The 23,295-nt window shown below is 51.2% G+C and overlaps 1 long non-coding RNA gene across 1 annotated transcript in view; it reads right to left on the bottom strand.

Moving 5' to 3' along the window:
* The window catches only part of LOC103553635 (uncharacterized), a 46,858-nt gene extending 23,586 nt beyond the window's left edge, over nucleotides 1-23,272 (bottom strand). The window contains exons 1-2 of the long non-coding RNA XR_545507.2: nucleotides 23,101-23,272; nucleotides 22,335-22,492 (exon numbers count right to left, since the gene is read on the bottom strand). This is a non-coding gene — a long non-coding RNA (uncharacterized lncRNA). The remainder of the gene's footprint in view (nucleotides 1-22,334; nucleotides 22,493-23,100) is intronic.
* Nucleotides 23,273-23,295: the final 23 nt, after the last annotated feature.

Below are 23,295 nucleotides of genomic sequence, written 5' to 3'. Positions count from 1 at the left end.
AACAATAATTGCTTAACATTATCAAATATCCAGCCAATAGCAAAATTTCCCTCATGGTCTCATTTTTTCCCAGTCGGTTTGTTTGAATCAGGATGCAAACAAAGTCCACATGTTCCATGTGGTTCCCCCTCTTTCTCTCTCTTGTCATTTACTAGTTGAGGATTCTGGGTCATTTGCCCTAGAGAATTTCCCAAATTCTGGATTTTGTAGATGAAATCCCCCTGCTGTCATTTACAGGCTTGTGCCTCCTGCATTTCCTGTGAGCTGGTGGCTGGATCGAAACCTTCCGTTCTTGGAACATAGGCAGAGAGAGGAGAAGGGAAGGGAAGGGGGCTGTTAATTACACAGCACCTACTAAACACAGGCCAGGCACTGTGCGGGGTCTCTGTAAAGATTATCTCATTGGATCCTGCCCACAACCCTTAGAGGTGAGCACTCGTTATCACTGTTTTGACAAAAGAGGAAATCGGGACTCAGGGAGGTTAAACAACTTGCCCAAGTTCACAAAGCCCAAAATGAAGGGGTTGGAACCCGGTTCTGTCTGACCCCAACACCCCTTCTCTTCCCACTGCCCCAGGGTGGGGAAAGGGCTCGACAAGTGCCAGTGCCAGGAAGAAAGCCTCGCCACTGTGACTCCTGGGACAACTTCAGTATTAATGACAGATATTGCGACTTCCTATGTGCCAGGTATCTTACATACATCACAAGGACGTCAACAACAGAGGCATCATTACCCCCATTTTACCGAGGGGGGAACTTAGGTCCAGAAAGGGTAAGTGGCTTGCCCTGGGCACTGCAGCTGGTGAGCGGAGCCAGGATTCATCCCCAGGTTCATCTGACAGCTGAGCCCATTCTTTGCGCCACCATCCTACGTGGCCTCTCCTAGTGGATGGCTCCAGCCTTCCTGGTGGCCGTGGTGGGACGGAGCTGGGCGCAGAGATAGGAACCAGCAGGCTGGCTTTCCTTGCTGGAGCACTGGAGAGTGAGCTCTCACTGTTGGCCCAGAGAGGATGTACTCCTCTCTGCCACATTCCCCAACAGAGAAACGGCATATACTGGGCTCACAGCAGGGAGGCAGTGAGAGAGGGCCAGCCCACGCCCTACCCCATGAATCTCGGTGGCACGGACTGCCTCCTGGAGCTCTCTCGGGAGGCCCCACTCCCTGCTGCAGCGGGGCAAGAATCCAGGAGGAGCCCACTCAGAGGGGAGACGGGGGCAACGCTCCCCCAGCTCGAGAAGCCTGTGAGCAGCTCGTCCCGCCCCCCCCCCCCCCCACCCCAGAGCTGCCACAGACAATCGGAGAGAAAAACCGGGACCTTCTCCCCCACCAGGATATTTTGTATGCTTTGCACTTGCTGCCGCGTTTCCTTCATCTAAAAGCTCTAAAATTTCAAATAAAAAGGTACAATGAAAGGCAGCAGCAGGATAAATAGCCACAGTGATCTGAGCTGAAACCCTGGAAGCTTTATCCACATCTTTAGAAAAACTCTGAAGGCTCCTAGTAGCAGCTGCAGTACAAAGGCTCACACTTGAATTCGGAGGCTGCCAGAAATAGGTCTGTCAGGCCTGAAATATCACTGCATTTCATTACTCTTAAATGTGCATTACCATCTCTGCCTCATCACCAGCTGGGGGTTTCTCCAGACCAGCTCCAGAGAGAACTGGGAAGCTGGGACTTGTGGGGAAGGGGAGAGGACAAGCTGGGGCCAGCACACGAGGACCGGAGGGGAGACTCAGTGGGCGGAAAGCCTCAAAAGGACACCGATGACACAGAGGCCCACAGCAGTGGAGGATCCTGTCATTACCACGTTGCCGACAGGCGGGTACTTGGGAGAGTCTGAAGTCACTAACTTGGGCAGTGAAGCCAGGAGGAGAGAGGGAAGAGGCAGGACCGGTGGGGTGGCGATGAGGACAGTCGTCAGCAAAGAATGACCCTGAAGAATCCGTGGGTAAAGGGCACTGAGGCCTTCGTGCCTGGTGGCAGGTAGGAACCAGTCGAAGGCAAATTAGGCCATCAAGCCTGGGGAGTCTGAAATCACAGGCACAGGGCAGCCAGTGAAAACTCTGGAGGGAGATGGCTGCCGGGGTGGGGAGGTTTGGAAGTGTGGAGCCTGGAGCAAGCTGCACATTTATAATAAAACTGACACTCAGGGCAGCGCTGAATAATTCAGCAACCACTGTGATCTCCTTACGGTGCGTGTCTCCAGGGTACAAAGGGAGAGGGGGCTGGCTCGGCCCAGGCCGGCTGCCGTCGCCTGGCTCTCTGAAAGGGCGTGACAGATGGGCCAGCCCTGGCCACCACCCAGTCACGCTTCGCACGGTGATTGGTTTTCAAAGGAGGACAGGGTTTGTGAATGGAGCCAGCTTGTTGCTCGCTGCCTTCAAATGGACACTGCTGGGTCGCGTGGCCAGCCCGGGCCCCCTTGTGAATGGGGCATCACCAGTGGGTGGTGAACAAGCCAGAAGTGACTCTCCGTCCCCTCCCCCTGTCACGGCTGAGGCTGAGGCGGGGGGAAGGGGGAGAAGTGCCCCTGATCCTTCTCTCTGCTGACAGATTTCACCCTCCATTGTCCTCCTCTGTGCTAGCCCTATATCAGTTAGAATCCAGTATACCCAAAAGACCATTAGAACAAGAAAGTTTCTTTCCCTCTCATGTAAAGAAGTCCAAAGATAATAAGAACAGACCTAGTTTGTCAGTTCCACCCCCATCAGAGACCTAGGCCCCTTGTACCCTGTGGCTCTGCCATCCTTAGTCTTTGCACGCCACTCCTGGCCCAATATGGCTGTTCACACTCCAACATTATGTTCAAATTCTGGCCATCACGAAAAAAGAAGATGGGAAGAAGTGGCCTGGGGTGCATGACAGCCATTTTTTGCAACTTCCCAGAAGCTGCCACGCAAAAGTTTACATTTCAGAGAACACAACTTAAGTTAGATGGTTACACTGAGCTGCAAGAGAGGCTGGAAAATGTGCTGCTTGTACACAGGGCCATGTGTTTGCTGGCAGACAAGTCTCCATGCTTCTATTCCATTTCTGCACATCTTGCAAGTGAAGCACTGACTGTCCTTTGTTCCAGATTATCATTTCCAGGATGTAGTGAACATCCATGGAAGGTACCTAGTGCCTTCCTCCAGAGCAAAGGGCAAATCTCATAAAACGTTCAGGTTCCTCTCCTGAAATGCAACCCACTGTGTGTCCCACCATCACCTGGCCCTCTTTGTGAAGCCCTGTGGGAATTGGGGCTGATACTCTTCTACTGCTATTGCTGTGAGTAATAAACTGTCCTTCGTCTCTGACCCGGGAGTCTCAGCTGCTGCCAGCAGCTATGACACGGGCTAATTTCTTAGCTTGTAAAAAGGATAAAATCTCAGACCTTCACAGTTCTTGACAGTGTTCAGCTAAGAATCAGGCTTTCTGCAGGAATAGTTACTAGAAATCTGCCACAGGTCCCTTCCTAGGTACTTAACTGTCTGTCTATATGTTTTTAGGTACCTCTGCCCCTCCCACAACCAAACAGAGGTAGCAGCCTTCAGGCGAGACTCCAGCCACTTCCAGAATTCCAGCAGGTGCTGAAATGCCCCAAGACAGGGGGACACTGTACCTGCCTGCCTCCTCAGCTCTGAGTATTCTCTCAGGGCCTGTGGTCTTCCTTGTCCCCATTGAGTCGGTTCCCAGATTAGAGGAGGACACTGACCCTTCTCTGGCCTCTGCATCCAGAATGACCTGGCAACCTTCTCTTCAGCTCCCTGAACCAAACTGGTCCTATTCTCCATCCCCCACCCCATCTCCTCCAGCTCCCCTCCTCCCCACGCCCCCACTCTACTCTCCACTCTCCCACCAACGTCTCCCACGTCAGATCTCCCGCAGCTACAACCTGTCGGACTGTCCGGCGACTGCCTCCCTGCCCAAGGACAGTCCTCCTGTGGGCAGTGAAGCAGAGGCCCAGCCAGCTCACTGTGCAAGACCCCACCCCACCCCCACTCACGAGGCCCATGTGTGTGTGGAGGGGACAACTCTAGCTCATTCTGCTTCCCCTCAGTCTCTCTTCTCTTCATCCTGCAAGCCAGAACTCTGAAGTCATCCTGAACTCCTGTAACCTCACCCCCGACCCTCCACCACCCAGTCACTAAGCCCTACCTCCTAAGTCTCTCTGCCCCAACCCCACCGCCCTGGTTCACAACCTGCTGCTCCTTGCCTGGTTTCTCAGAGCAGCCGCCCATCAGGTGCCCCCAACCGTCAACCTAGGCTCCCTAGGGCTGCCCGAGTGACCATTCTCAGAAGGAGGCTGGCTCATAGCCCTCACCACCCGCTGAACAGAGTTCAGACTCCTCACCACAGCACCTAAGAGCCGAGCGACTGTTCCACCTGTCCAGCTTGTCTCTCTCCCGCCCTCTCCTAGATACCTTCACACTCTAGCCACACTGGGTTACTCCTAAGTCCTGGAAAATGCCCTGCTCTCAGCCGCCCCTGCACTTTCACACCTAATATCAATTCTACTGGGAATGCCCTTCTTTTCTCCTCTCCCTACCGGCATCCTGGGCACCTAACACTTCCTATCCATCTGTCAAGACCCAGCTCAAGCATGACCTCATCCGAGAAGCCGTCCTATGCTCCTCCACAGGCACGGCAGCTGGGCTCTGCCCCTCCGTGCTGCCACACAGCTGTTTACACACATTATCTCCACGAGGCCACGTCCCCCAGTGTATGCAATTATCTGTTTGCATTCCTTGTCTCTTATTCCAGACGGTCAGATCCTGGAGAGCAGGGATCAGAAACACTCGTCTTTGTGACCCGGCCATGCTCAATAAAATCCTGGCTGACTGAGTAAATGGATTGTCCCTGACTTCACTCATCTCCAAGTCCAAGGCCAGCTCAATGGTGAGCTGTGACCAAGTAACACAGCCCAAAACCGAATTCGCTTCCCTGAGGGTTTCAAACTGGGAGATGATTCCAGGACGGAGAAAAAGGAGCAGAGAGGAAAAGGAGGGGGTGAACAGAGGTTTGCCCCTCATGAAGATGAGGAATGGAAGCCAGGTGACGAGGGACATAGAGAGGAGTCGGGTCCCAAAGGAAATGCAAACCAGGGTCAGATCACCTGGGAGCATGCCATCCTCTTTCAGGTGTGTGAATGGTGGGGTGAAGCCGGCAGGGAGGGCAGATGCAGTGTAGACCATGGGGTCTGGATTTGTACCAGATGCTACCAGAGCCAGCAGGCCAACCCAGAAGGAATCCCTCAATAGCACTCTCAGGAAATGCAGAGCTCAAGGGGTTTCCTAGGCCCATGACAGGGAGCTCAGTCCAGTGCCTGGGACTCTGCCTCCTGCCTCCCTGCCAAGGAGAGAGACTCTACATAATGAGATCTGGATTACATATTAAAAGGCTCCAAGCTCGGGCCAGCCTGGTGGCACAGCGGTTAGGTTCCCACGTTCCGCTTCTTGGTGGCCCGGGGTTCGCCGGTTCAGATCCCGGGTGCAGACATGGCACCGTTTGGCATGCCATGCCGTGGTGCACGTCTCACGTATAGAGTGGAGGAGGATGGGCACAGATGTTAGCTCAGGGCCAGTCTTCCTCAGCAAAAAGGGGAGGATTGGCAGTAGTTAGCTCAGGGCTAACCTTCCTCAAAAAAAAAGGAAAAAAAAAAAAAAGGCTTCAAGCTCTTAATGCGATGTGATGTCCCGGATTGGATCTTAGAACAGAAAAAAGACGTGAATGGAAAAACATGAAGTCTGTAGTTCGGTTAAGTATTGCATTAACTTTAATTTCTTCATTTTGACAAAAGTGCCATGGTTAGGTAAGATGTTAACTGTGGGGGAAGCTGGTTGAAGGGTATAAGGAAAATTTCTATGCTATCTTCGCTACTTTTCTGTAAGTCTAAAATTATTCCAAATATATTAAAACAAAACAAAACCAAAAAAAAGACTTTAAAACACAAGCTCAAGATTCAAGAGGCAGGAAGAGAAAGCCTAAGTTTAAACAGAAAGTAAAGGAGCAAGAAGAGAGGATACGAGTGTAACTCTCAGTTAGGATCTGAAGACATTTGCCACATCCGTCCATCAACTCAACCAACGTGGATGGAGCATCTACTCTGTGCCAAGCACTGTTTCAAGAAGAGCCAGAGGGACAGGAGTGAACAAAATAACCAAATCCCTCCGCCTGGGGGTTATCTTTCAGCGGGTCTAGAGCTTGCTCTGCTTATCCAACCCGCTCGCCCTACAGGCTCCGCGCTCAGCTCCCAGGACTGAACGGCGAGGTGGGTGTCTCTCACGGTCACATCAGGGTCCAGGAAGGGCTCAGCCGGACCTGAGAGGGTCAGAGACCTGAGGTGGCTCCAGAGAGGGCTCTGAGTCCGGCGAATTCCTTTTCGGTTTCTCGTTTGTAAAAGGAGCAAAGCACTACGAAGAAACCAGAGACACGCCGACGTTCAGTAGGCATGAGCGTGTACTGAAAGGATGAAAGTGCTTGTATTCAGACGACGCCTGTAAATATTTAGATTCAGACCAAGAACTGGGTTAGGACCTCTCTTCTGTAGTTACTGCAAACCCTCCTCTTTCCGTTGTCAAAGAATCCTCCGAATTGGAGCAAAAAATCGAAGCAAACTTTGCGCGCGCCCCCTTTGCAGGGCGCCGGGCTGGGCCGGCAGCGTGGACCCGCCCGATGACCGAGGCCAGGGGCCGCCCGCCTGTCCCCGCCGCGCCCCACCCGCTCCAGCCTCGGCCCCGAGGGAGGGCCTGGCCGGGGCGCCGCCGGAGGCACCCAAGACCCGGCCGCGCTCCCGGAGGAGGCCCACGCTGGCGACCCGGCCGCGCCCCGCGAGGGGCCCCAGCGAGCGGCCCGCCTGGCCCGGGCCCAGCCGCCCTCGGAGGGAAAGTTGTTGCTCAACCCTGAGGAATGTGGAGCCACAGCGGCGGCGGAGGAAGCGGCGGGCGGTGACGGCGACGCCGGCAAACTTCGCCCCAAAGTCACCAGGGTCTCCGCGCGCGCAGGACGCGGCGCCGCCCCAGGCCCCAGGCCGGCCACAGCCTGGAGGTGACAAGCGCGCGCCCGGTGGCGCAGTGTGGGGCCAGGATGGCCAAACCCAGGCCCCCGCGCCCGGGCCGCTTGGGAAGGGCGGCGACAGGCCCAAGGACGCCGGCAGGAATCTCCCGCTGCGCACTCCAGGAAGGCAGGAGTTTGTGTCTTCTCTGTTCACGATTAATCTCCCACGCCTGAAGGGTGCCGTGAACACAGTAGGCGCTCAATAAACACTTTCGAAAGAGTGATCTAATCTCTCCCGGCCTCAGTTTCCTCCTAGGTACCACGAGGGCTGATCTCTGAGGCCCCTAGCATCTCTGCCAGTCTGGGATGCTGAGATTGAATCCCGTGTGCACTGCCGTGGTTTTGCTTTTAGTTTTCAGGGACATTTTTAGTGCTACCCTTTATAACGTGCCAGGAGTGAATTTGACACCAGATGGCTTTTTTTTTTTTTTTTAATAAGAAAGAAGACAAAGAGAGGGAGAAAAATATTTTCCAACTGGCAGTGCTGACAGCATTTTGGAAGGGGATCCAGGGAGGCAAAGAGGAGCTGGTTCAGCCTGACTCTTCCTCGTGCAGCACACTCTGCTGCCCTTGCCTCGCCATGAGCGGGGTAGGTCTTTGGGGGAGCTTTTTATAGCCGAGGCAAGGGAACCTCGTCAGGGAAGCTCCACCCTGCTCAGTACTTGCTTTGTCCTCTTCCACTCTCACAGAGGACTGGTCCCTGTGCCACAGGGTGATGGAGTCCAGCTATAGGCCAGGCTCTGGCTAAGGGCTGACTCTGATGTTAACTAGCAGAACAGGGAGACACTTGGAAAATCAAAAACTTGCGCTCCCTGCCCGGGTCACACTAAGGAAAAACAGCAAAAGGGCAGTGTCCCTTCTGGAATTCCTCTTCTCTTGGATCCCAACTCCCTCTCCTCACACAGGGCAGAGGGGAACTGGTCCTTGTGCAGAATGGCCTCTAGCTCAGCTCTTAATGTTGCAGCAAGGAGAAGGGAAATCCCCAGAAGGAGCCACTTTGCAGTGCGTACAGTGGTGTCAAATGGGGATGCCACGGTCAGGCTGCTTGGGTTCAGATCTGGGCAGCACTACTTCCTAGTCGTTTGGCTACGACGCGTGACTTCCTCTCTGTGTGCTGTAGTTTCCTCACCTGTAAATCGGGATAATTACAGTCCCCACCTTGTAGGATTGTTGAGTGGATTTAATGAGATGATATAAGAAAAATGCCAGTAGTCCACCTCTTCAACAGACCAACAAGGTCAGCATTCAATGTCTTTCTCCTTAGTTCAGCTACAGGATCCCCAAAACCAGGACCTTTAGCTGAGCAGGCCCTCGAAGAGCCCCACTGTGGCACTGTCACCTCTGGGCAAAAGAATCTCAGGCCAGCTGACTCGTCCCTCCCTCCTCCTCCTTCACATCCCCAGAAGACTGGAGGGAGGTGGCACAGGATGAGCAGAAGTCATGTGTCAGCTTCCAGCTGGATGAATCACCCCCAAAGGGATCTGGGGAGCTCAGTAAGAAGTAGACCACCCTTAACTCGGAGGGGAGAACGGAGTAGTGGGCAAGGAAAAGGAGGACTGTTGGTGCTGGGGTGGGAGGTTGTGACCAATGCAGGAGACAGCGAGAGGCTTGTGATGGCCACCGGTGGTATAAAATCCTATTGTATGTCCTTGACTTTCCGCTGATAAATTATTTCCTAATTGTTTCAGATGCAGTGTTTCTGAATCCTTGACCAGCTAGCCTTCTAGAGGCCAGGTCTCATCTCTCTGTTGTGGTATCCACCCACACAAACACCCAGCAGAAGCTACACAAAAAGTAAACACACTGGCAGTGCTTATTGATTGGCTGAGCTGTTTGTAATGGACTGAATGTGTGCGTTCCTCCCAAATTCGTATGTTGAGATTCTAACTCCCAGTGCGATGGCATTGGGAGGGGGGGCCATTGGGAGGTGATGAGGTCGTGAGGGTGGAGTCCTCACGAATGGGATTAGCATCCTTGTAAAAGAGATGCCAGAGAGCTCCCTTGACCCTTCCGCCATGTGAGGATACAGCTAGAAGACAGCCATCTGTGAACCAGGAAGAGGGCCTCACCAGGTACCTCGAACCTGCCAGCACCTTGACCTTGGACTTCCCAGCTTCCACAACAGTGAAAAATAAATTTCTATTGTTTGTAAGCCACCTAGTCTATGGTATTCTGTTATAGCAGCCCAAACTGAATAAGACGTGTTCAAACAGGGGAGCAGGGGCCGGCCCCGTGGCCGAGTGGTTAAGTTCCCGGGCTCCGCTGCGGAGGCCCAGAGTTTCACCGGTTCAGATCCTGGGCACAGACATAGCACCGCTCATCAAGCCATGCTGAAGCGGCGTCCCACATGCCACAACTAGAAGGGACCACAACTAAGAATATACAACTATGTGCTGGGGGGATTTGCGGAGGAAAAGGAAAAAATAAAACCTTTAAATAAATAAAAAAACAGGGGAGCAGCTTGGAACTCCAGACAAGATGGGCAAGGGGAGACAGGAGGCAGCTGGGCACCGAGAGACCAGAGGGTCATCTGCTGGCTCCAAGTGTCTTCCCTTCAACCCATAGGCTCTCCCTCCAAATACTCCACTCAAACTTTTCCAGCCTCTAGAAAGTCACTGACACCTAGGTCCCAGCCTGTCCCGCCACGCGGTAGGTGATATCCATGCCAGGCCTGGGAAAATATGTCTCTGGCTACGCTGTCAGTCTTGGCCTGCATGAGCCTCCAAGGCAAGCTTTGCTGCCGTCTCTCTCCCTTTCTGGAATGGGCATTGGACTCCCAGCCAGAACAGAGCCAACTGCTGCCCTGAGACATCTTCTGGAACCTCCCTATGGTTCTTCACGTGGCTGGCTTGTTCCCACCCTTTGGGTCTCCTCTTCAAAGAAGACTTTCTTCACCACCCTCTATCAAAATTAACCACCCTCCCCCTTGGGGGCCAGCCCAGTGGCACAGCAGTTAAGTGTGCATGTTCTGCTCTGGCGGCCCAGGCATTGGTTCGGATCCCCGGTGCAGACATGGCACCACTTGGCACACCATGCAGTGGTAGGTGTCCCACATATAAAGTAGAGGAAGATGGGCACGGATGTTAGCTCAGGGCCAGGCTTCCTCAGCAAAAAGAGGAGGATTGGCAGCAGATGTTAGCTCAGGGCTAATCTTCCTCAAAAAAAAAAAAAAGCCCCCCTAAAATTACCTTCCATTATCTTATCCCGTTTTTGTTATGTATATTCTCACTGTCCCTCCACTCACCCAGACTGAAAGATCCATGAGAGCAGGGATCCTGCCTTCTGCTCATCACTGTACCCCAGCCCCTGCATATAGGAAGTGTCTGCTTAAGGAGTGGTGGCCTCGTTCTCCCTGTGTTATTTCCCTTCTTGCTAACATTTTCAGTCAATTCTTATCTATTAGGTAATTCTTGTGTCTCCAAAATACATCAGGCTTCTTTATTTTGAAAACTTATTAACCCTACCCTTTCGCCATCAGCGTATTTTCCCCTCCTTCACCCCACCAACTATGTGGGAAAGATACCTGGTATTTATGCATCAGGACCTTCTGGTTGAAAGCAACAGAAAACCAACTAAAAGTGGCTTACGCAAGGAGCTAGTACATCATTTTTCAGAGGCAGAGAGGACTAACTCCACCTTTTATAAAGTCAAGGCTCCAGGCAGCTTCTCTGTAATTCTGTGGAGAGCCCTGCCTATGGGCTCCTCCTTCCGTCTCATTGGCCAAGGTTGCATCACATGCCTATGCCTACACCAATCATTGGCAAGGAGGCAGGAAGCACCCTGATTGACTACTCAGACTTATCAACATTCATCTCCGGTGGCTGAGGTGGGGGTCTCTTTTCCTGGGTACAGGGCAGGTAACTTGGGAAACAATATTGAGGCTTACCAGCACACAAAAAATGTATGGAGTGGCTATTGAATCTATGAGTTGCCCAATAACCTTCCAATAAATTGTTTTTCTGCTTAAGTTAGCCAGTTTGTTCCTGTGGCCCATAACCACAGAATTCTGGCTGAGGAATGACAGGAGCAGCATACACAGCTGGGAGGAGTGACGGCAGCACACATCCATAAGATAGAATAGAATGGCCATACAGAAGCAGATGTGAAATAGCCCTAGGACCCCAGAAGTCTGTGGGTTTTGGAGAGCTGAGTGGTTAGGGCTTAGAGCCAGAGGCCATATATTTCAGGTGCCTTTACAGTGATTATACCCCCAGGCTACGTAACCTGGGAAGGCGGGTCACACGGATGTTCATGTTGAAGTGAACTGAAGTGACCACCCTCCCTTTCTAAAACTCCATCCTCCCTCCATATCTAACAGGCCATCCTTCTAGATGATGGGCCTTTCCCATGCACCTCCTTTCCTTCAGAAAACTGGAACAACTACGTAGCTATGCTGTCCCCACCTCATCTCTCACCCTCCTCAGGGACATGCTGCTTTGTGGTTCTGTACTTGAGCAGCTCTCCCACCTCTGGACCCCAGACTCCATCATCACTCAGATCTGCCCCACCCTCAAATCTGAGGCTCAGACCTCAAACTCCTTTCCTTCCTCCTCTCAGCTCCCCACGCCCACTGTACCTGCTTTGAAGAACTTGGTCCAGTCCTTGGAACACAATCAATATCTGATTAGTGGTTGTCAATATTGTCTTATCCTCTTCTGCTTTGTGAAGGATGGCCTGCCCCATAGCCAGCCACTTCCTGCCTGGCCCCTCTGGTTCTAGAATGCCCCCCACCCCTCTCACCCTCAATCCTCCGAGCTGGGTGTTACTCCCCACTGTCCACTACCCCCTCAACCCCGTTCCCAGTGTCTCACCACTGATTCTCACTGTCTCACCTCAGCTCGGCCTCACTGGGGCCCAGGCATCCTTGTCATCCTTGGGGCTCCCCATCAAGTCCCCTCAGCTCTTTGAAGATCCTGAAGCTCCTCTCCTTCCCTTGCTCCCCTTCCTCCTACAGATAACCCACTCCCCCCTTGTCAGCAGGCGTAAGAATGTCTGCCACAGACATCACTTCTGTCCACCTCAAGACGACATCTCAGACTTCTGATCACAAGATGGTGGAGTAAAGCCCTTCTGTCCCCCTTTTCTCTCAAAAATCACCCCTCGAACAACAAGGGGAATAAGAAACAGAAATCCAAACTCCACCTTCAACTAGGAGACCTCTAGAATCCTGAACCATACCCTATGAAAACAGAAAGTGGCCAAAGCAATCCTGAGAAAAAAGAATAAACCTGGAGGCATCCCAATCTCTGACTTCAAAACACACTACAAAGCTACAGTAATCACAACAGCATGGTACTGTACAAAAACAGACACACAGATTGATGGAGCAGAACTGAGAGCCCAGAAATAAAACCATACATCTACAGATAGCTAATCTTTGACAAAGGAGCCAAGAACATACAATGGAGAAAAGACAGTCTCTTCAATAAATGGTGTTGGGGGGCCAGCCCCATGGCCGAGTGCTTAAGTTCGCACGCTCCACTACGGGTCCCAGGGTTTCGCTGGTTCGGATCCTGGGCACGAACACGGCATCACTTGTCGGGCCACGTTAAGGTGGCATCCCACGTGCCACAACTGGAAGGACCCACAACTAAAATATACAACTATGTATTGAGGGGATTTAGGGAGAAAAAGCAGAAAGAAAGAAAAAAAAAAGATTGGCAACAGTTGTTAGCTCAGGTGCCAATCTTTAAAAAAAAATTTTTTTAATAAATAAATAAATAAATAAATGGTGTTGGGAAAACTGGACAGCCACATGCAAAAGAATGAAAGTAGACCATTACCTTACACCATGCACAAAAATCAACTCAAAATGGATTAGAGACTTGAATGTAAGACCCGAAACCATAAAACTCCAAGTATAAAATATAAGTAATACACTTTCTGACGTTAGTCTTAGCAGCATCTTTTCAAGTACCATGTCTACTCAGGCAAGGGAAACAAAAGAAAAGATCAACAAATGGGACTACATCAGACTAAAAAGCTTCTGCAAGGCAAAAGAAACCATGAACAAAATGAAAAGACAACTCTGACAGGGGTTAATTTTGCAAATATATAAAGAGCTCATACAACTCAACAACAAAAAGACAAACAACCCAATCAAAAGATGGGGAGAGGACATGAACAGACATTTTTCCAAAGAAGATATACAGATGGTCAACAGGCTCATGAAAAGATGTTCAACAGCACTAATTATTAGGGAAATGCAAATCAAAACTACAATGAGTTATCATCTTTCACCTGTCAGAATGGCTATAATTACCAAGACAAAAAAATAACAAATGTTGGAGAGGATGTGGAGATAAGGGAACCCTCATACACTGCAGGTGGGAATGCAAACCAGTGCAGCCACTATGGAAAACAGTATGGACATTTCTCAAAAAATTAAAAATAGAAATACCATATGACCCAGCTATCCCACTACTGAGTATTTATCCAAAGAACATGAAATCAACAATTCAAAGAGACTTATGCACCAGTATGCTCATTGCAGCATTATTCACAATAGCCAAGACTTGGAAGCAACCCAAGTGCCCATCAAGTGATGAATGGATAAAGACGATGTGATATATGTATACAGTGGAATACTATGCAGCTATAAAAAATACAAAATCATCCCATTTGCAACAACATGGATGGACCTTGAGGATATTATGTTAAGTGAAATAAGCCAGACAGAGAAAGACAAACATCATATGATTTCACTCATATGTGGAAGAAAAACACATGGTTAAAGAGTATAGATTAGTGGTTACCAGAGAGGACAGGGGTTGGGGGGTGGACGAAAGGGGTAAAGGGGCATATATGTATGGTGACGGATAAAAATTAGACTATTGGTGGTGAGCACAATGCAGTCTATATAGAAACTGATAAGTAATAATGTACACCTGAAATTACACAATGTTATAAAGCATTATGATCTCAACAAAATAACTGAAAAAATATTATATTAAAAAAAAAAGAAAACAGAAAGTGGATGGGAGAGTGGAAATGATCCTGCAGACCCCAGGAAAGGCAGGCCAAAAGCATCCAGAGGCATATACCCACAACTAGCAAGCTGATTCTTCCCGTTGAACCCCAGAAAAGCTCAGGAATTAGAAGTAGCAAGTAAACCAGAAGGCAGGGGTCTGACAACTGGGGGCTTGTTTGAAGATCTGGTTAAAGAGCAATTAGCAATCGGGAAACTCAGCCATACCCAGCACAATCGAGTAACTGATTGTGTCCCCTTTCCCACTCATGCAGGAAACAGGAACATCGATTCTGGAGATACTGAAGCAGAGAGATTCTGGACTTTGCAGAGGACAAGGTGGAGAAGAAGGAGTGGGATCAAAAACTGAGTAGAAGTCGGCTTTCTGAATTGTGTTACTCAGCCTGCTTGCCACACACCTCTCCCCATCTCCCACACTGCACCAGCTCTAGGACCCTGGGGAGCTGGACTTATAACCTTGGAGCAGGAGACTAGACCAGAGTATCCTGTTCTGGAAGAACCAAACTGTACCACTGACACTGACAACCGGGGTTCCCCAACGAAAGAGCCAGCCAGCCACCTAACTGGCCTAGATGAGCCACCCTGAGAGCTCCCAACGGGCTCTCTAGTGCCTCCTCCCCAAATATGAACAGGCAGCCAAGGGACACCAGACGTCCAAGGAAAGTGTCCAAGATGATCCGAATCAAGACAACAGAAAACATGGAGTGAGAGGAAACAGACAATACAGGGAGAAGAACATTTCACATTAATATCCTCAGAGAGAGACGATACTGCACGCATCCAGAGAGCAAGAACATGAAATCACTGTGAAAAGAGAAGCAAAGAAAACAGGGAACGTGAAAGCCCTCTTGAAACATTTTTCTAAAAACAAAAATAGATTGGGGTATAACATCGAGTTAATCTCCCAGGAAAATAGAAGAAAGAGATGGCCAGTAAGAGAGAAATAAGAAAATCAGAAGATCAATCCAAGAGGTCCAGTATTCCAAAGAATAGGAGTTGCAAAAATTTCAAAGCTGTAATAAAGAAATTCTCAGAACTAAAAGACAGAAATGGTTAGAACGAAGGTTCTTAAACTTTAGCATGCATCAGAATACCTGGAGGTCTTGTCAAAACAGGTTCCCGGGACCTATGTCCAGAGTTTCTGATTCAGTGGATATGTGATGGGGCTCAGAATTTGCATTTCTAACATTTTCTCACAGATAATGCTGATGATGCTGGTCTGGGGAGCACACTTTGAAAACCACAATTAACTAAAAATACCTATCAAGTGCCTAGAAAAATGACCTATGCCAGTATATTATGGCACTTCGATATATCATGGATAAAAGAGAAAATCCTAAAAGTGGGGGTGGTGGGGGTAGGGGGAGATGAATTCAAAGTCTCAGGGATCAAAATAGCATGAGACTCTCAACTACAAAATTAGAAGCTGGAAGATAGAGCAGCAATGTCTTCAAAGTTCTGAAGGAAAATGATTTTCAACCTAAAATTCTATACCCAGCCAAAACTATTAATCAAGAGTGGGGCGGAATAAAGCCATTTTAGGTACGAAAACGTCTCTGAAATGTTACCACCCAGGCATTCTTTCTCAGGAAGCTACTAGAGGATGTGCTTTGTGCAAACAAGGAAGTAAACCGAGAATGAGGAAGACACTGGGTCCTGGAAAGAGGAAAAAGCAAAGGGAATTCTTAACTACCGGCAAGGGGAAGTTGAGAGTGACAGTGTGCCACAGGCCTGGAGAGCAACACATCCAGAGAGAAGCGGAAGGATGGAGCGCATCAGGACAGAGGTCTCCCAGAAAAAACAAAACAGAACCATAAGATTCTAAGGCAAGTTTGGCCATATGCAAATTGTACTGAGAAGGCGTTTTACAGAACTGTTGAAGAGTGTGGGAAGACGGAGCTGGAGAATCAAAGAAAACCAAGCAAACAAAAAAGGAGGCAATTAAATCCAGAAAAAACAAAAAAGTTGTACAAGAAAGGAAATACAGACAGAGCATACAAAAAAAGTCATATTAGAAAAGGAAATGTAACCAGAATACTTGCCTCAAAAGTAAACAATATTTTCAAAGTCAATAATGAAATCACTGAACATGGATTTAACCATCAATTATGATATAAACATAATGGGGGTGGGGGAAGGCGAGTAAGAGAATCAACATCCTCATCTACCAGAACAAGAAGTCAACAAATTCAGTAGATGAATCCAGAATGGCAGTGCATATATTATTTCGAAATAAGAAAGGAAATACCAGCAGAAACAGCTAAAAGAGTTGAAAGTGGTCGCCCCTGGGGAGTAGGAGGAAGATTGGGAGAAAGGCCAAGAGGATTTCTGTTTTTGTTATAAGCCCTTTAGAACTTTGATTTTTAAGCTATGTGTATGTATTATCTTGATAAAAATAAATATTAATTTTATAAAGCAACTATCAAAGGAGGTGTCACATCCTCCACTACACATGCCTGCAGGGCCCCGTGTGGACTCAAAGGAGCAGGGGTCTCCCCACCCTCATCCCCTCCCGGGTGGGCATTATTCATCAGCTCGGCCTCCTTCCTCTCCCAGATGCAATCTCTGCATCTCCTCCTGTTCCAACAGCCATCAACCGGGTGGCTGTATGCCAGCCCCACTGAATTGTCAGTTTCCAGAACGTGCCTCTGGGACTTTGCATGCATTGTGCCCTCCACCTGCAAGGCTCTTGTTGCCTATTCCACTCTCGCCCCAACTGATCAACAAGAGTTTCTACTTCAGGGCTCAGCTTAGAAAACACTTCCTCCATAGCCATCCTCCTCCCCAATCTAAACTGGGCCGAAGGGGCCTCCTCTCTGCTTTCACACACCGTGCTTCCCCACTGTCCCTCCTACACACTGTACCTGGAATGCCCCTCACTACACTGTCAGCTCTATGAGGGCAGGAACCCTGTCCTAGTCACTCTTGGCCCAGGAAGGGCCTGGTGCGTGGTAAGACAATCAAGGATCATGCAAATGGCTGAATACATCACTCACATTTAGTAAGGGCTCAGTAAATATTCAAATGAATTAATTAATGATTCCCCAAAAAGGCAGACTTCCCCCTCCATCCAAAATATGCCTCCCTTCTGCCATCTCCATTCTACAGTCTACTCTCTCTCTCTGTCCTACAAGGTCACACTTCTCAGGCAAGTTGGCTGTGGCCAGTGCCTCAACTTCCACTCTACTCACTCCCACTTCAATCCCATAAAGAAGCCAAGACCCCTTCCTGTGACCAGGGTCAGCCCCAGCAGGGTTTTCTCTAACTGTCTGAGTTCACAGAAGCATGGAGTGAGCCCCTGAGGGACTTATCTGTCTGCTCAGCCCAGAAGGAAATCAATCCCCTTAGTTTCCTGGTCCCCAGGCCCAAAGTACAGCTCTCAGAGGTCTGGGACCCAGGCTAAATAGAGGGGACACCGTTAGCTCTTGACTTTGGCCTGCCTAACAAGGATAGATCTTGGCCTAAACTGAGTGACTGGCTCGCCCCAGTCTTCTCACCTCCCTGTTCGTTTTGCAGGGAAAGAGCTGAGATTCTAGCCCTCCGAGCTGGCATGCCTTGGTGACTCCTGGCCACTGTTTCCCAATGGGACAGGGACGCTGCTCCTGCCTGGGGTGCAGGGAGGCCCCGAGGTCCAACGCCTGAGTACTCCGCAGAGGCCAGACACACAGTAGGCACTGGAGGGAAAACGCGCCGTGCATCACTCCCGGAACCCTGGAGGCCCAAACGAATCTGGCCTCCCCGAGGTCTGGGGAGAAGGGACCAGAATCTGCATCCCTGGAAAGCCTAGCCTATGTCGCCAGCGTGGGTCAGGGGCGTCCTGCCGCCCCACCCCCACCGCACCACGTGAACTCAAAGGGCCGCCCAGGGTTTGGAATGCGGCGACCTAAGCGGTGCCCCCAGAGGGGCTGGCGGGGCGGCAGAGGGAGGCCAGGAAAGAGGGGCTGCACCCAGGGTTGGGACGACTGAAGGGGTGGGGGTGGGGCGCAAGAGGCGCCCCTTCTTTCCTTTCCCCATCGCGCCAGCGAGGGGAGCGAGGGAAGGAGGAGGTTTGGCTTCGTCCAGGGAACCTGTAAATACAGGCCGAGTAACTCGATCTGCTCCTGTCGCTTCCCTATTTAGGAGAAGGGCCGCCAGAGCCAGGAATTAGCGGCTGCTGGGGGCGCAGGTCACGTGGCCACCCAGGACTAGGTGGGGGGAGGGGGAAGCTGTGCTCCCGAGGAACCGGGACCCAGGGAGGCAGGAATCCCGGTCGGGCTTGCCGCCTCCCGCCCCAAATAGTTCCATTTGTCCTCCTCACACTCTCGCTCACCACCACCGGTTGGGAGGGTCGAGGGTCTGTCCTACTGCGGGTGCGTCGGCCCCACGAGCCCTTTCTGAATGCCTGGGCGGGGTGTATCTGTCGGTTTCACCAAGCCTCAGTCGGCTTCGGTCCTGTTTGAGCTTTTGGAAAACCCAAGTCAGATATGACAGGACTCCCACCCAGGCTCCAGTGCCTGTGGTGGCCGTGAGGCTCCCGGGCTCAGCTCCTAGTGTGGCACTCCCTGGTCCTTAGTGGTAGAGAAAGTACCTAGGAGGCTGGCATCCTGCCTGCCAGCCTCCCTGGTCAGTGGCCTAGGAGATCAGCAGTGCCCCAGGGGAGGAAGGTGCCCACTGGGACTGGCTTCCAGCAGAGCCTACTGTGTGTGCCAGGCTCTGTGAGGGGCAGCAGGGATGAGGAGAAAAAAAGGAGTGCCCGCCCTCAAGGAGCTTAGACTGGATGAGGGGGAACAGTCAGGTAAACCAGAATGAGAACACAGAGCAGTATCTAAGTCAGACTGGGACCTGGGAGGATTTGAGGACGAGGTGACACTGGAATTGTTTTTTAAAGGATGAGGCATCGTTACACAGCGGAGGGAAAAGGGCATCCAGGCAGAGAGAACCGCCTGTGCAAAGGTATGAAGGCACAGGTGTCCAGGAATCACAGGTGCTCCGTTCCTGTGGACAGAAGCAGGGGCGAGTGTGGGGAAGATGTAGGAAATGGCTGGGGGAACCCACAGGAGCCAGAGCCAGGTATCCGAGCTGGTCCTGCAAGTCTTGGGGACTGCTGAATCATTCCACAGAGACAGGGTCAGAGTTGCATCTTCTAGGAGAGTGGGGGATGGATTTGGACTTGGGACCTAGAGAAGGCAAGAGGTTATTGGGAGCCCGTTGCCAGCCTCCCCTGAGATCGCAGCAGTGAGACTGGAAAGCATGAAAAGGCCTGGAAAGACTTGTGAGAGGAGGAGCCACAGTCTCCAGGGTGCGTTGGAGTGGGTCTGAGCGGGTGGGGTGAGTCCTGGGTGACCTGGGGTTTCTGGCTTGGGGAACTGGGCAGATGATGGTCGCAGAAGGAGCAGGTCTAGAGGAAAGGCTGACGGTGGTGACAGTACTATTAGTTGAGCACTTACAGTGTTTCAGGCACTAAACACTTCACCCACCTCATTTAATCCTCACAATAACTGACAAAGTAGGACTACCGTTATCCTCATTTTCATATGAGGAAATTTAATTACGAGGCTAAGTAACGAAGTGGCAGGGTTGGGACGACGCCCGCCCATGCCTCGCAGAATGCAGCATCCCAAAGCTGAAGGGCCAGCTTCAGCCTCTCCCCAGCTACACTACAGACACCATCTCACTACGTCCAGCTCCTCCTGCTTCCCCAGCCCCCAGCATCTAGCACCTCCACGGCTGTTCAGTCACTGTCACTGGGTCTGCTTCCCTCAACCCACCCCACCTCACCCCCAGGACACAGCTCTGAGCAGCCAGGACAGGAGCACACAAGCCTTGTGACAGGAGGGCACGGCTCCGGATCCCGGATGCCAGGCTCCCGCCTTCCCAGTGACCATACAGAACGGAACTGAGAGGCCACAGGAGTAGTCAGAGAAACCAAGAAAGTGCATGTGTTCTCTGTCTGTCACAAAAATAAAAAGTGCTCTTAAGTGGAACATTTTGGTGACATCAGAGGGTCATGAAAGGTCTCCTTGGCCCAACTCCATGTTTCTTGTCTGTGGCAAGGGGCAGGGTTCTGGAGCAAGCATGCACCGCCCACCGAGGAAGCTCCTCCAGCTCCGTTTCCCTTTCCCAAACCTCGGCTCAGGGATACCCAGTCCAAGTCAAGCAGCCATGGGAGACAGACAGATGGACAGCCACTCTGTTGAGCCTCCCCTCGCCTCCCCACCTGCTTATGCTTGGGCAGGGGGAGCGGGGGGGGGGGGGGGGGGGGCCCTTCCAGTTAAGGTAAAGGGATGGAGCAGGTAGGTGACCAGACAGAGTCCCTAAGCTTTCTCTTGGGAGAGTTGTTAGGCCTAGAGAGTCCTGGCTTCAGCTGTCATCCTTGAACCTAATTAATCGGCCTACCCCAAGTTACACCGAAGGCGAAAGGCCCAGGGCCTGGAGGCAGGAGGTTACTTACCTTGAGGCTATTTTAGGCTGAAGTTAGAATGTCCACTTCCCTCCCACCTCCTCCACCCTCTTAACCATAGGAAAGAGGCCCCCCAAGACCCCAGAGAATTTTCTGGGTGGAGACCTGTAATCTGGGGACAGAGCAGTGAGAAGCCCGTGGCATTTTGGGGTTCCAGCTCCAGCTCCAGCAAAGCTGCCACTGCCTTTGTAGTCTCTGGAGGCAGAAGGGTCCTCACCAGGCCTCTCAGAAACCCTCCTGCACCCAACCCCTCCGCCCAGGGTTCTATCTGCACCCTTGTACCTCTGGTCTTGAAAGGGTCTGTTTTCTTCTACATAAACCTTTCTTTGACCTCAGAGCAAGAGGTACTTGAGGGCCATCTCCTTTGCATCTTCCAGGGACAGCTAGAGCCCTTCACACAGAAGGTACCCACAGGAGATAAAAGCAGTGTTGTTCCCACCATAGGTCACGAACCAGTGGTGTGTCATGAAATCAATTTAAAGGGTCATGGCCAGCACTTTTAAAAAATGAAATAGAATACAATAAACACAATAGAAAGGAAATACCAGAGTGCCTGCACAGAGCAAGGATAAGTATTGTCCCCTGAAACTTTTGTTATCTCACAACATAAAATGTGTCTCTGGCTGTGGGTCACTGAACCCCTGGACAAAAGGACATTGGTTAAGACACAGAGTCAAGACTCTGACAGCAAACACATAAAGGCTGCCTGCTCTGTGTCAGGCACTATGCTGGGCACAGAGCCCCAGTATAAATAATACAGTTCCTGGTCTCAATCCATCTTCTGATCAGGAAGCCAATAAGCAAACAGTTGCAAGCCATGATGCCAAGCGCTCTGAGAGAGTACGCAGGAGGCTGTAAAGCCCTGATGTGAGAGTGGGTATCTGGGAGGGCTCCCTAAGGGTGATGCAGTCAGAGTTCTTAGCAAGAAAAGACAGTGACTAGCTTCTAGTATCTCCTCCATCCTATAGATAGGAAAGGAACTATGGGAAAGTGTCAAGAGTTCTAGTCTTAAACTCTAAAGAAACTTCCAGTCCTGCCCCCTCTTCTTAACAAGCCGTGAGACCTTAGGTGAGCCAGTTAGCCTTTCCAGACCCTGGTTCCTCATCAAGAAAATGGGCACATCTGCTCTGTCAACCTCAAAGAGGTAAGAGACCAAATGAGGCGGATGAGGTATGTGAAAGTACTTTTTCAACCATAGTGGGGGAGGGACATCCCCATGGATGAGGAGATGGGAGCGTGGAGGGGTGAAGGTTCCTGCCCAAAACGACAGAGCTGCCTGCAGCAGGTCCCCCTCCATACTTGGTCCTCAGATCCTGCCTGTCCTCCTCCCACTGCAACTGAACTACCTTGCAAGAGGGTGGGGGCAGGGCCCCCAAAGGCCCCCTAGCAACCTGACTACTGAAGATTTACCTTCAGAATCCTAGGGTTTTAACGATCCTTTGATAATGATGGGAGGTAAATATGTGAGAACTCCTCCCTTTCCCCTTCGTTAATGAATTGGGATCTACCCAAACTCAGTGTTTAAAGTTACATAAGCATCATTCACATACTCTGTAACAGCTACTTCCATTTTGGAAAAACAGTATTTCCATTAAAATGCTGTTATATAAAAAGGTTTCGTATCTCTATGTGTAGGAACAGAAGGAGCAGGCAGGCACGAGCACTGTTAAGGCACACAGGCACACACATCACAACCTCACCTGTAATCATGGGGAGGGACCGTGGGGAGCAGGTGTTTGATAACCTGTCCAGTTAGGAGATGACCTACTTCTCCGACCTCCCAGTGAGACCTCGTGCATGTTGGTCATTGGGAACTGCAGCAGGAAGGGCATCAGCTGCCCCCACCCCCCAGGGTTTAGAGAAGTCCTGACCTTTCTGGAAGCCCCTTCCTGGGCCAAGTGAGTTCCAGAGAATCGCAGACTATGAGCGTTGGAAGTAGCTCAGAAGTCACCCAGTGCCATCTCTCTCTGCATCACTCTTGCCAGTCTTGACAGGAACAGCTCCCTCCCTCCCAAGGCAGCCATGTCACCTGTGGACAGATGTAGCTGACTGGAAAGGACCTGATACTGAGCTGAAACTTGCCTTTCTGGAGCTGCTTGGGAACAAATGTACATGCTTCACCTACAGTCTTGAGCAGGAGACTCATGAGAATCCAGGAGCCATAGTCAGCGGAGGGTGCCCGGGGCCTAAGAGCAAGGAGGGAGGGCAGCAAAAGTCCACAGAGCTGAAGCTCTTCCCTTAGAGACCTCTATCCATTTAAGCTGAGCTGGGACTATGGGGTGACGAAGCGGGCAGGACTGGGGTCGGAGGAAGGGGAGAAGGGGGTAAGCCCTGGATGAGAATAAGTGAGTGGTTCTGAGCAAAGTCCCGCACTTCCTGTCTCATTTGGTGGAGGGGGGAAGTCAGACAGCCCTGAGGTCAGTTCCAGCTCTGATACTCTGGAGTCCTGAGTCCACTTACACACACATCCCTTTCGGGATTCGATGGTTGTCCTCGTGTATGTGAAACAGTGGGTCTACATTCGAGGGCCAAGGAGGAAGTAAGAAACCTGCCCTGAACCCTCCCATCCTGGCCCGACCTGGGTTAGGCTTCGCGGCTTGCCCGGGTTACCCGAAGGGCCGAACCAGTCCACCTTACCAAGCAGAACTGCACAGACAGGAACCCCAGCACCGAGTAGGGAAACGTGAGCGTTGGAGTGTCCTTTTAAGTAGTTGGGAAGGGGGTGTGGCCGAGGAGACTGGGAGGCCGCAGCCGGGAGAGGGGGAGTGGCCTGGGGGCGTGGCCGTGGCGACTGGAATGTTGTTGGGTCCTCGCACCGCATAGTAAGAAGGG

Source organism: Equus przewalskii, chromosome 5 (assembly GCF_037783145.1).
Source record: "Equus przewalskii isolate Varuska chromosome 5, EquPr2, whole genome shotgun sequence".
In the NCBI taxonomy this organism is placed as follows: Eukaryota; Metazoa; Chordata; class Mammalia; order Perissodactyla; family Equidae; genus Equus; species Equus przewalskii.
Note: the sequence above shows the minus strand (reverse complement) of the source record. Positions and strands in the feature narration are given on the sequence as shown.